Source organism: Arachis hypogaea, chromosome 1 (genome assembly GCF_003086295.3).
Source record: "Arachis hypogaea cultivar Tifrunner chromosome 1, arahy.Tifrunner.gnm2.J5K5, whole genome shotgun sequence".
In the NCBI taxonomy this organism is placed as follows: domain Eukaryota; kingdom Viridiplantae; phylum Streptophyta; class Magnoliopsida; order Fabales; family Fabaceae; genus Arachis; species Arachis hypogaea.
In genome coordinates, this window is record NC_092036.1 from 7,942,075 (window position 1) to 7,956,645 (window position 14,571).

The window sequence follows — 14,571 nt, forward strand, 5'->3', positions numbered from 1 at the left end:
GAATGATGGCTCCTAAAACGGCATTTTGTTTGCAAGTGCATTTGCCACATCTGACATATCCGGAGCCACAGCTCCGTCACCTTGATCTTCATCTCCATCTGGACCAACAACTTCGTAGTTGCTTTCGAACTCTTCTTCGCTATCGCTGTTGTAATCTTCCCGTAGAATATTCCGGTCGGCCTCAGATTGCTCAAACTCAACATACAACTCGATGAACGCGAGTTGACTCCGATTTTCAATATACATTGAAAACATCTCTTGCATGCTCGCTTCGTCCGTTACATATTTCGTTTGAAACTGGACGAATCCACCAAATACTTGTATAGGATATCTATATAGAATACATGCCACTCTTCTTGCCCTCTCAGATTGAACATTTTCACAGATCACACCTTTGAGCTCTTCAAATGAGATTGTGAAAGGAATCACAACATCTAACGAATTTTCACAAACAAATCTTACTCCTTCAGATGTTTGTAATAAAATTTGACCAAAATAATACACTTTCAATAAAACTCTGTCACTCATTACTCTTAATCACATAAACAAAATCAAAAACTTGAGAACTAGATCTTTAAAACTATTATGCTAAGTAAAGAACAAACAGAGATAAAAAAACCAGAACCGTTGAAGAAGGAGAAGAAGACGCAAGAACGTCCTCACCCGCATTCAGACACTTTTGTTTAGAGTTACCAAAATATCGGACCTGCGATTAGGTATGATTCATTCAAAAAAATTTGAAAAACTCCTAATCGCACCATCCGATTTGATTACACGAACTAAAAAAAAATTCACTTCATCAGCAACTCCGAGGTCCGATTACGCTCATCAGCCAATTCTGTTTCAGTCACAACAACTCGGACTCTCCGATTAAACATGCTTCCTTAAAAAAAAATTATCAAATCCTAATCGTACCTTCCGATTTCATTAAACAAACAAAAAAAATTTCACTTCACTTGCAACTCGGACGGACCAATTACCAGTTCGAGAACATTAAAAATTCCATCTTCTTCAAATCGGACCAACTAATTTGTTGATCCAAAGCTGAGAAACAAATATGTCGAAGGATCCGAGTTCAATGACTTGACACCACAAAAAAGACTGCCCCACATTTTGGTTTAGAACCCCTGATGCCATATTCCGGAATGACACACACGCTGCATCATATCAATAACTTAAATTAGGCAACAGGGGGCGTGCATGGACCAACTCTCGGTTTCAAGATTCTCCGGGTTAGTTAAAAAGTGGCGGTGCATCTTTTATACTTTTAGATAAAACTATGATACTTGATGCTTGATGTTATAATGCATTAAAAAGGAAAAAAATATTTAGGAAACGGATAAAGATGTAAATATTAACGTCTCTTTTTTTTATTAGTTTAAATTTTTTTTAAAAAATAATTTTATAATATAATATTAAAATTTTTATGTCAAAAAAATTTAGAATTTGATCATAGATGATGAATTAAAAAAATAAAAATCAACATAAGACAAATAAAAAAAATTTATACAAAAATTTAAACAAATTAAAAAAGACTCTTATTTGAAATGATATATTAAAGATATAATTATTATATATTTTTTTATTAACTTAAATTTTTGAAAAAAAAAATTTCATAATACAATAAAAATCAACTTAAAATAATCTAAATTTTTTATTTTATATTTATTAATTATTATTAAAAGTAAATAAATAATTTTAAATATAATAAATATATTATTATTAATCATTATTTCACTAGCATTTTTTAAAAGATAATTATTTGATAATTCTAAATTTCTAATAGTATTGTTCGATCAATTTACGTAGATGTTGTTAACACATGGGGAATTTATGGTAGTGGTAGAAAATAGGGATGACAATTGGTTTTAGCAGGAAAATAAGTATCTAAACAGGTAAAGTCTGTAATAATATAATTATGGAGTTAAATTTGATTTATTTTCTGTATGTCAAGGGTTTTGTTTTTGTTTAATTTCACTTATTTAAAATGTCTAGTTTAGTCTAATTTAAAACTTGTTTAAAAAGTCTACTAGAAAAAAAAATTAGTAGGTCATCAAATTTATGCTTTTATATAAATAAAGTAAAACAAGCCAATTTTTTTTAAATATACAACTTGAGAATATGCATCAAGTTAATCATTGTGAATAAAATACTATATAAGTCATATTATTATATAGTATACTAATCTATATTGAACCTCTATAAATATATTTATTTAGTAACTATAGGTATAAATAATTTGTTTGATATGGTAGGTACGTAGAAAATAAGAAAAATTTAATAATAAATCCTATGAATTTTTATTCGAATCCTAACAAAGTTTTATAATTTTTTGTTGAGTTAGTAGTACTTATATGATTTTTAATTTCCATTACTTTGAGTATAATTTTTTTATTATGACTATTTTCTTATGGATATAAAAATTTAACTATATATCCACGTTTTGACGGAAAAATGTGAAAAAGTTGCAGAAGAATTTTAGAATTGCACAAAATAGATGGAAACTCAGGTGTTGTCGACTTTAAGTGAAGTTAATAATTAAGAGCCGTTAGATGATTTAACTGATTTGACTAAATTTTCATATAACAACTCTCAACTATCAACCTCATGTGAAGTCGACTGTACCTGAGTTTTCACCGTCAAAATAACATTTCTTAGTATTTTTGTTTCAAAGAGTGGCAGTTAGTTATTGTTATTATTAATAATAAATTCCCTGACGCTACATGTTTTTTTTGGTGACTTTTTTTTAGATTTTTTTGGTGATTCCTGACGCTACATGTTTAGTTCCCAGCAGACACCGCGATAAATATTTTGAATGAAAAAAACATGGGAAATTTTACTTCATTTTTTCCCCTCACCTACAAAAACTAAGGTTACTCACTTTCAATTGTAAGACGTGTCCACGGAAACCACCTACTTTTGCAGGCTGTAACAGGGTGAGCACATGTTGCTCAGCGCATTAGCTATAAATACAGGTAGTTAAGAGGCAAATTATATTATTTTCAGCATTAACTAATAACGTCAAGAAAAAGTTATTAAAATTTTGCTATTAAATTTTAAAAATTTAATTTTAATTCATTATTGGGATAAAAAAATTTTACACGTATATTTAATTCTATAATAATATATTAGCAATTTTTTTTTATTAATTGTATAACTAATCATCTAAATAAACAAATATAATTTGATAATTATATAAAATATTTTACATAATTATTACATCAAAATTAAATTCTAATTTTTAAAAAAAATATATATAATGTTAAATGACACATTTTTTAAATAAAAAAATGATTGTGAGTTAAAAAATGCAAAAAAAATTTGAGTTAAAAAAATTATTTTAAATCTTAACACATTATACTAACACAATAGAAAACTGTGACCAAAATATAGAGACAATAAAATAAATTAAAAATAAAAATAAATAACTTAAATATCAAATTCACAAGACTTATTACTATAATTTTGTATTGACAAATTCTCTCCATTTTTATTGTAATATTTGTTATCACCTCCCCTCTCTCCAGAATTTACAGCCAAAATATATAAGGTTGTGTGTGAAAAAAAAAAGAGAGACCGAAAAAAGAATTAAGAGACAGAGATTAAATTAAGTTTTTATTTTATATTTAGTGTAAAATATATTGAATTGAGTTATATCTTAATATTATGTTTGATTTAAGATAAATATGAAAATTGAGTGAGTAGTTTAAAATTTAAAAAGTTAAATGAGAGTATTTTTTAAAAGAAATGTTATGAAAGTTTCAGTTTCCGTTTTTAGAAATTCTAGTCTTATGTGTCTCTACTTTCAGAAGATACTGAAAAAATCGAAATTTTATATCTTGAGACTGAAATCTCAGTTTTCGTCTCTGATCACAAAAATTAATACTCAATCTCAATGTTTTAGTCTCAGTCCTAATAAACAAATGTAGCCTACGAGAATTCCATAGACAAAAGCTACAATAAATCATTACCAAAAATGGTTAACTACCAAAAATGCCTCTGAAATATTTTGGCACCAACGTAAATAACCTTTACTTTTGTTAACAACAAAAATACCTTTAATAATATTAAAAATGTGTCAAAGATATCCATTCGTAAAAGGAGATATGCTCTGTTAATGGAATTAGTCGAGGTGACAAACGAAAATGTCAATGTGACATCCATTTTATGAATATACCGTTAAAAAAATCCTAATTCTCAATTTCTCCTATTTTTCTAATTTAAAATCTTAATTTTTCAAATTTAAAATCTTAATTTTTCAAATCATAATAAAATCAACCCTCTACTCTACTCATTTCACCATCGCCACCATTCTCATCTTCTCCCAGTTAGTTACTGTCCTATGTCCTTGTCTTTTCTGGTTTTTCTTTCTTTCAACCGTTAGTTCTGCCATTTTTTCTCTTTATGATCCTGAAGCCATGATTTCACCCAGTCTCTCGAAACTCTATCAATGTCATCGGCTTCCTCTTCTCATTGCCGTCATCTTCACCTCGTGCTCTCCTTTCGTCGTCATGTTCATCTTCTAGTTTCGACTGTCACAGATTTTTTTATTCTTCTAACCGTTGCATTCTAGATTCGTCGTGCTGACATTCTAGTTCTGATAGTCATTTTTTCTTTAATTTTTGCTGTGTTTCTAGCTTTTTATTTTATGGTTGTTGTGTTGTGGTGCTTGTGTTGTAGTTTTTTATTTTTGGTAGTCTTGGCAATGACGACAGCTTTGGCATAGAGAGGAAAAGAGAAGGACAGTGACACCAAAAAAAAGGAGGGGATGATGACGCAAATTTAAAAGAAGGAGAAAGAGACGATAATAGAATTGGGACGGAAAAGAAGAAGACAAAGCTCTGGCAGTAACGATGATTTTGGTGTCGCAGTGGTGGAGAATTGGAGGTTGAGAAAAGAGTAATTCGAAAATTAGGATTTTTATTGAGAGTCAACTACTAGATATTAGAATTTGTAATTGAGTTTCATTTGTCATATCAACTAATTATGTTAACGAAATATGTCTCTTTTTACGAATAAGTACTTTTGACATGTTTTTAAAGTTATATTGTTATTAAAGACATTTTTTTATGTTAATAAAATAGAAATTATTTATGTCAGCGCGTTAAAATATTTCAAAAGCATTTTTGGGTGATTAACCCTTATAAAAGAAAAACACACACACACAATTACAACATACTGTCAAAGAGGGATTTTTTTATTTTTTATTTTTTTGGCTACTATTACCATCTACTATGACAACACTTTTACAACCACCTTTGGTTGGCCATCTCCAACAATAGACCGACTTCAACCAGGTACATAAATAACGTAACGTTTTATAACTAATAAAATTTAAAAAATTAATCAGATCTTAAACATAGTTATTAATAAATAGTTATATTAATTTAATAATATATCCAAAAACATAACAATATTTCAAAAGAAAAAAATGTTTTTAATTTTTTAATTATAAATTCTATCTTTAATACTATGATTAATGTTTATAAAAATAATATTAGAAAGATAAAAATCTAAAATTATTTTATTTAGTTTATTATTTATAATTTTATATATATAACATCTAAAACTATATATTTATTACATTTAATACTACATACATATTTCAAAAGTAATTAATAAATATAAAATAAGATCATTTGTGACAAATTTAAATTTATTTTTATTAGCTTTTAAACATTTTTGTTTTATAATCAACATCAATCATATCCACTAAAAATTTGGTAAAAAGTTGTATATCTGATTATTCAAAGACTGTATATATATGATGAAAACTTTGTACTATACTAAAATCTAAATTATATATACCAATATTCTATATATGCTACCATTATGGTGCTCGTGTGGATTATGTTATTTTAGATGTCAAACTCTTTGGATAATTCAACTATGTAAAATTATAGATTTAATTATATATTTTAGTTATTAAATTAATATGTATATATATAGGTGAATTCTACCCAATTTTCTCTAAAATAACATGTAATTTACTCTTCATGTTGTGTTACATTTTAATTGGTCATTATCTTAACTACGGTTGGGTTATTTTGTAATTTATTATTTGAGATGAGTAATGATATAATTTTTTTAAAATATCAAAACCTTACTCCCGTTAATCAAAGCATCTTTCCATTCTTCCGTCATTCCAAACATCGTCGTCGCCGTCGTGGTGGCAAGAAGCGCCGAAATCGTCGTTATTTACTGCCCTCTCACAATCTCTTTTTCTTCCTCCTTTAATGACGTCGTTGAATTTCTATCGTCAGTAACTTTACCGTCCTATTCAATATAGCCAACGCCGACGTCATCGCTATTTCCTATTCTCTCACTCGATCCCTCTTTCTGCCGTGGATCACTCTTTACTAACATAAGTAATGTTTAGTTTGGTTATTAAATTTTTTCATTAAAACAAATCTTTATTTAATTACACGATAGAACATATATTCATATGTAAAATATAATATAATAAAATAAATCTATTTAGAATAGTTAAAAATATAATTAAAATCAGGAACATATAAATATAATAGTAAAATTTATAGTCTAAACAAGTAAACATATCTTTTATCATACATAAATTATTTTAAAAAAAATAAATTGTTAAAATTAATAATACAAGTTTAAAATGATAAAATCTAACTTTTTTACAAGTATTTTTTATAGTATTTTATTCTTTAATTTTTAATTTATTCGTACTTTATTATTTAATTAATGATTAAACAAATTATTTTCATGAGAATTTATTTTTTTTATATTATCTTAAAAGAAGAGACCAATATAACAGTTTAAAATTTTTAAATAAAAAATAGATAATATTAAAATTTTTAAATACAAAAGTAAATTGTATAGATAAATATTTAAGAGATAAAAATGAAATACATGTCTAAAATAAATAAAACAGACAAAAATAATTTTCTATTTCTCAAGAGTGCTCCCATTTTGTCTGTTTTATTTATTTTAGGTATGTATTTCATATTTATTTCTTAAATATTTATATAATTTATTTTTTATTTAAAATTTTAATATTAAATATTTTTATTTAAAATGTTTTTTTAATTTATTTTTTAAACTATTATATTGATCTCGTCTCTAATATAATATAAAAAATAATTTTTTATAAAAATAATTTATTTAATTATTAATTAAATAATAAAATACTAATAAATTAAAAAAAATAAAAATACTATTAAAAATAAGGTAAAAAAGTTAAATTTTATCCTTTTAAATTTGTGTTATTAATTTTAATAATATATTTATTTTTTAAATAATATATATGATAAAAAATATGTTTATTTTTTTGGAGTATAAATTTTATTATTATATTTGTATGTTTATGATTTTTATTATACTTTTAAATATTTTAAATATATTTATTTTATTATATTATATTTTACATATGAATATATATGTTCCATCACGTAAATAAATAAAAATATATTTTTTTAATAAAAAATTTAATAACTAAATTAACCATTAATTATGTGAATAAGTAATGATTCATGGCAAAAAGAGGCGCTATCTATACGGAGAAGGACGATGAAGCTATCGAGATAGAATTCAATGACGTGACTAAATAATGATTTACTAAAGAAAGAGAGATTGTGTGGGAGAAAGATTGTGTGGGAGCGCGTAAGATGGCGACCACGTTGGCGCTTCTCGTCACGAACGAGACGACGGTGCTTGGAAGGACCTAATCTACGTGATGAAGTGACGAAGAAGAAATGGAGGAGTGGAAATGTGCTTCAATTAATGGGAGTTGGATTTTGATATTTTAAGAAATTATACCATTTTCAATCTAAAATAATAAATTACAAAATAACTCAATTATGGTTAAGATAAGGACCAATTACAATGTGACACATGATAAAGGGTAAGTTACATGTTATTTTAAAAGAAATTAGATAGCATTCACCATATATATATAATGTAATTTTTAATATATTTGGTTTGTGAATATGATTGGGATGTGTTGTTATTGTTATTAGAAATTGATGTTTATTATTAATACATGAAGATATAATATTTATTTTGATAAGGATCTACAAATAAAGAAGATTTTGTCAATTTTTCACTAAATTTAATTGATTAGCTTGTTAAGGGACGTGTCGTCCTTTGAATACTAGTTATGCTAAGTCATGATAGATTAGATCAGATTGATTTTTAGTTTTGGAAACTGTATTGAAAAATTAATCAAATTTATGCGTTTTGTTAAAAAATAGAATCTAATCTAATTTAAATTTATACAGTTTTAATTAGTTGGTCTTTTATTTGAATTATATTGATTTTTAGTTTTGGAAAGTGTATTGAAAAATTAATCAAATTTATGCGTTTTGTTAAAAAATAGAATCTAACCTAATTTAAATTTATACCGTTTTAATTAGTTGGTCTTTTATTTGAATTATATTGATTTTTAGTTTTGGAAAATGTATTGAAAAATTAATCAAATTTATGCGTTTTGTTAAAAAATAGAATCTAATCTAATTCAAATTTATACCGTTTTAATTAGTTGGTCTTTTATTTGAATTTATTAAATGAGTAGTTTTATTTAGATCCATTTGAATTTAAATTAAACACTTGCATATTATAGAGGCTTTTACAGGTATTATGCTTTGTTGTTGGAAGAGTGAAAAATGAGAGTAATGGTGAAAAATAATTTGGCATAATAATATTTGGGATTAACTTTTTTATTAATTATTTAATAGCAAGATTGTTTTTCAATTTTTCGTTAAATGTTTGGGGAAGAAAAACGACATTATCCTAAAATAATAGAAATTATGAATCCAACAAAACCTGTGACAAAAATATGACAAGTCATCGCCATTAATTTTATTTTTAAACTAAAGTTGACAACAAAATCAAAATCTTACATAAAATGATAAAAAATTATGTACATTTATTTTTATATAAATTGATATTTAAAAATTGTTAGATAATTTTTAAATCATCATCTAACAATTTTTAACTATTAATTTTATATAAAAACCATTACATATGAGTCATCATCGTATAAAAAATATTATATAATCAATATTTTTCAGCATTTATCTTACATTCAAAAAAGCATTAATCAATTTTCCATTTTTTACTAAACTTATCATCCTGCTAGCATTTCCCTTTCTATATAATAGCAAATATGCACCAACCAAAATATTATAACATACTCCACCTTTAGTAGAGTGTCCTAAATTCTTAATCCAAATAGTTCTAATTAACTTCCCAAGACATGAAATCTTCTTTTACCCCAATGATGCTTTCTCACCCAATCTTTTACTTCTTTTTCATGCTGTTTGGCATCATACTCCTCTACATCAAAATCCTCAAACCCAACGATTCAACCAAGAAAGCAAAGAAGCATAGGCTTCCACCAGGTCCCAAACCGTGGCCTATAGTTGGTAACATCCCTGAAATGCTTGCAAACAAACCCACATTCAGATGGATACAAAATATCATGAATGATCTCAACACTGAAATCGCATGCATTCGTCTAGGTAACATCCATGTCATCCCGGTGACCAGTCCTTCCATTGCACGTGAGATTTTAATGAAGCAAAAGATGCGATTTTCGCATCACGGCCGTTGAATTGGTCCAGTGAGCATGCCTCACTGGGCTACCTAACAACGGCCATAACACCATTCGGAGAGCAATGGAGGAAGATGAAGAGAGTAATCACCAATGAATTGGTGTCTCCTCTACGACTTCAATGGTTACATGACAAAAGGGCGGAAGAAGCCGACAACCTTGTTCGGTATGTGTACAATCAATGCAAGAATGGCCATGCCCAAGTGGATATAAGGTTTGCAGGGAAACACTATGGTGGAAACTTGATTAGGAGGTTGTTCTTCAATAAGAGGTACTTTGGTAATGGTAGAGAAGATGGAGGACCAGGTGCTGAGGAAGTGGAACATGTTGAAGCATTGTTGAGTGTGTTAAATTACCTTTTTGCATTTTCTATTTCTGATTATGTTCCATTGTTGAGGGAGTTTGACTTGGATGGTCAAAAAGAAGCAATGAAGAAGGCTATTAATACCCTAAGGAAGTACCATGATCCCATCATTGAAGAAAGGATTCGTCAATGGAAGAATGGGATAAGGACACATCAAGAGGATTGGCTTGATGTTCTTGTCTCTTTGAAAGATGCTAACAACAATCCACTTTTGACTATTGAGGAAATCAAAAGTCAACTTTTGGTATCAATATTTTTCCTCATACTCTCATTAATAGCTATCTATCTACTTAATTATTTTAGTTTGCTTTTTTCCGAGTGTCATCATAATTATATACATGATTTTGTTGCATCATAATTATATTTTTTAAATTTATTCTTAAAAAAAATTTATTAATTAAATTGGTCTTTTAAATATTACAAATTAATCATATTTATCTTTTAGTCACTCCATTAATAATTTTCGTCAACGATTGATAACGTGAAATGTTAACTTATATCATATATAACACTTAACACTTAACATGTTCAATTGGATACTGATCAAATATATTTATAAAAATCTATTAATTTAGTCATTATGTCATATTGAAAATATAGTTTATGTTATTGAGAAAAGAGACTAAAGTAATAGACATATCTAGCCGGCATTCAATTTGACATGTCAGATATTATATATGTTATCAATTAATGTTTCACATAATTCATTAATGGAGTAATCGAAAGACAAATATATTTAATTTATAATTTTTAAAAGGCTAATTTAATTAAAAAAATCTTTTAAAAACAAATTTATAAAATATTTTATTTTTTAGAGATTAATTTAACTATTAATCTTAACTTATTTCATATTTATGTCTCTATTAAATTGTGATAAACTCTTACTTAATAGTAAGATATTTATTTTTGTTGCAGGAGATTATGATTGCAACTATTGATAATCCATACAATAATATTGAGTGGGTACTTTCTAACATGCTAAACCAGCCTAAACTACTCCAAATTGCCATTGAAGAATTGGACAGTGTAGTAGGAAAAGAGAGGTTAGTACAAGAATCAGATATTCCAAAACTCAACTATGTGAAGGCATGTTTAAGAGAAGGTTTTCGCCTTCACCCAATCGTTGACTTTAATATTCCTCATGTCTCAATGAAAGATACATTTGTTTCCAATTACTTCATCCCAAAGGGTAGTCATGTTCTTATTAGGAGACAAGGTATTGGCCAAAATCCAAGAGTTTGGGAAGAACCTTCGAAGTTCAAACCAGAAAGACATTTGAAGAAAGATGGGTCTAATTTGACTTTGACTGAGCCGAATTTGGATTTGATAACATTTAGCACTGGAAGACGAAGTTGCCCTGGAGTTACACTTGGGTCTACAATGACTATTATGCTTTTTGCAAGATTGGTTCATGGATTCACTTGGATTGCACCTCCCAATGAACCAATCATTGATCTCTCTGAACTTGAAAATAATACCACAAAAGCTAAGCCACTGGTGCTACTAGGAAAGCCAAGGTTACCCGGGGAGGTTTATCAATACATTATTCAAAAATAAGATTGTTTTGCTTGAATTTTGCTCAAATCAAATAAATAAATAAACCGTTGATCATGTTTGTACTAAAAATCTCAATTCAAAAAGCAAATATATCTCTTCTTTATGAGTTGCTTTTAAGATTTGTAAATTGTATCTAAATAACAAGTGTAGAAAGCAAAAAGTAAAAGATACAAGTGTAAAAAATAAAAATTAAAAATATAAAATTTATATTAAAATATATAGAAATTAACAAATACTTGAATGAAAATAATAATATTTAAATAATAAAAGAGAAAAGAGGGAATGAAATAACCAAAAGAAAAATAAAATAGAATTTCTCAATCCTTACATAAATTTGTAATTCGTGTTTAAATATTTTGTGTGACTAAAAATTTTTAAAGTGTGTAAATACATGAAATGGCGAGCTCTTTTAATTTATTAAAATTTGGTGAATATTTTAATAATAATGTCTTCATGTGAAGATTATATTATAAATTATTAGATAGTTCAGTCAAATATAAATTTAATAATTTAAATTTTATCATTTTATTCTTTATTATTATTTTAAAGGAGATTAATTTTTTTTATTTTTTTAATTATCTTTTTTTTTAAAGTTTGATCCATATTCACATATACACGTAATTTATTTTCAAATTTGAATTTGAGAATTGTATGTTAAAATGGACAAACAAAATTTATTTTTACTTTTCCATAACATATGATTTAATAAATCATACACGTTTTTAAAATAAAAAAGCCTAAATATCAATTTCTTAAAATATCAATTTTACCTTTCACCGTATGTTTTTAAATGGTTTTATTTATACCCCAATTAAAACTAGCAATACTTTTTTAAAATATCTCCTTGTGCTGTTCCAAAAAAGAAAGTATGTATAAATTAAACTATAAAAGAATTTTGTTAAGTAGACAATAATTTTTGTGAATAATATGAATAATGGATTCTAGAATTTATTCAATAAAATAAAAAAACACTCCACTCTCAAATAATTATCCGCTAAACCTAACATTAGAATAACTATCCGCACATCTAATGAATTGAACATCCACCTATTATTAATTATACATGAGTAAACCGAATCAAAAGAAATAACCATTTAATTAAAAATAATATTTAAGGTAAAATTTAACTAATTCAAGAAAATATATTAGATGTATTCAAATGTTTTTAAAATATTAATATTTCAATAATTTTAATCATTAATTTTAATTGATTATATTATAACACTAATATATCAAAAAGATCTAGCCACCAAAAAAATATCAGAAAGATCTGAAATTCTTCTTATAGCTAGTTTAACCCGGCGTGTACTATATATTACACTCTTAGACTCTTAGTTCGTTTTATCCTTGCGTTGGCGGTGTTGAATGAATTTGTGAACTGTGATATGACAATAGATGTATTATTAGGTCGCTGACTAAGATAGAGATAAAAATGCAAAGCATGCATTGAATCACATATATACTATGCTATTTAACTTCGCATAAATTAAATTATGGAATAGGGGACTGAACCCACCAACTCTCAGTTTCAAGATAGATGGTTATTACTTATATTAGTAGAAAGGGTGACGGTACATCTTTAATTTATTACTGTTAGATAAAATGATGATAATAGATGCTTGATGTTATAATAATGCATTAAAAGGAAAAATATTTTGTAGTTCTAAATTTTAAAAAATATTATTTATATATTAAAATTAATTATTATATATATATAATTTAATTTATTTTTAATGTGTATTTTATATTTTAATATATATTTTATATTAATAATTAATTTTAATAGATGGTTAAAATTTTTAATAGTATTGTTCGGTCAATTTACGTTATGTTGTTACCACACGTCTACACGGGGAATTTATGTTAGTGGTAGAGAATACGGATGACAATTGGTTCGAGTGAGCAAGGAAATAAAGTATCCAAATAGGTAAAGTCTGTATAATAATTATCGAGTTAAATTTGACTTATTTTCTGTCAACATTTTATTTTTGTTGGGCAACGCTGAATAACGAATGACTTGTCTAACCAATATGACCAAAGGATCTTGAAAGTGGCCCTAAAATCTAATTTTAATCATCCCAATTTTTACTAATCTTAATCAGTTACTCCTTGTTGATGTATCAGTCAAAACTGTTTTCTCTATCCCAAAAATTTGAACATGCACAGCACTCATCTGAAAAAGTGAATAGCCTTCCCCACTAAAGGTTTTTTCATTTCCAGGTTCTGACCATCCAGTGTCTTCGCTACTGCCGTCATTCGTGGAGCCCCTCTGTCGTGCAGGAATCGAGCGGCCGTAGACGAAGAGGAGACCCCCTATCCTCGCATGCGTTCCTCGCACCAGTGACGTCGCCCATTGCCGCCCGCATCGCCGCTGAAGGCCCGGAACTGTTGGCGTTCGGTGTCCCCGCTGCAGCCTTCCCAGGTTAGTGAAAGGCTATCTGTGCTTTTACTGAGTAGATGTTCATAAAATTGGTTAGTTGATTATTTCTTGTGAATCAATGGGCTTGTTGTGGTCGTTGCTAAATCTGTTTGACTTCTATAAATTTGAATAAACATACTTATAGGTTTATGTAGTTGAATATATAGTTTATTTTTGTCAGTTTATTTTTTAACGGTTGACTGAATTCGGATATGTTTTATCTCGGATATAAAAAAGTCACGAATTGGTTTCAGGCACTTTTTTTGGTGAATTTATTTACTTCAAGTATGATTTGTTTATGCAATTTAAAAAGGATGGTTACTTTACTATATATGTGAATGGATGGTTAAAATTTTTACAAAGAATGTGAAATTTGTTTGAGTTTTGGGACCTAATTTCTAGCTTCTGTTAAATAACCAATTTTTTTGGTAACATGTGAAAACTCATTCAGTTTTACCGTGGAGTATGTTTGATTTTTTATAAATATTGTTTAAGTTGTTTGATATGTTTACTTTTGGAATAATCTAAAAGTCAAATTCTAAAGTTACAAAACCTTCCTGAATATAAAGTTTTTGAACGGGTTTGGAGTTATTTGATATATTTTTAATCATAGTTAATGGTGTAATAAACATTTTCTACACATGATTACTATCT

General features: G+C 27.0%; 1 pseudogene; it reads left to right on the forward strand.

Annotated features, from left to right (window-relative positions):
* The first annotated feature begins 9,241 nt into the window (after window positions 1–9,241).
* Window positions 9,242–14,076, forward strand: LOC112797778 (isoleucine N-monooxygenase 2-like; annotated as a pseudogene).
* The last annotated feature ends 495 nt before the right edge of the window (window positions 14,077–14,571 follow it).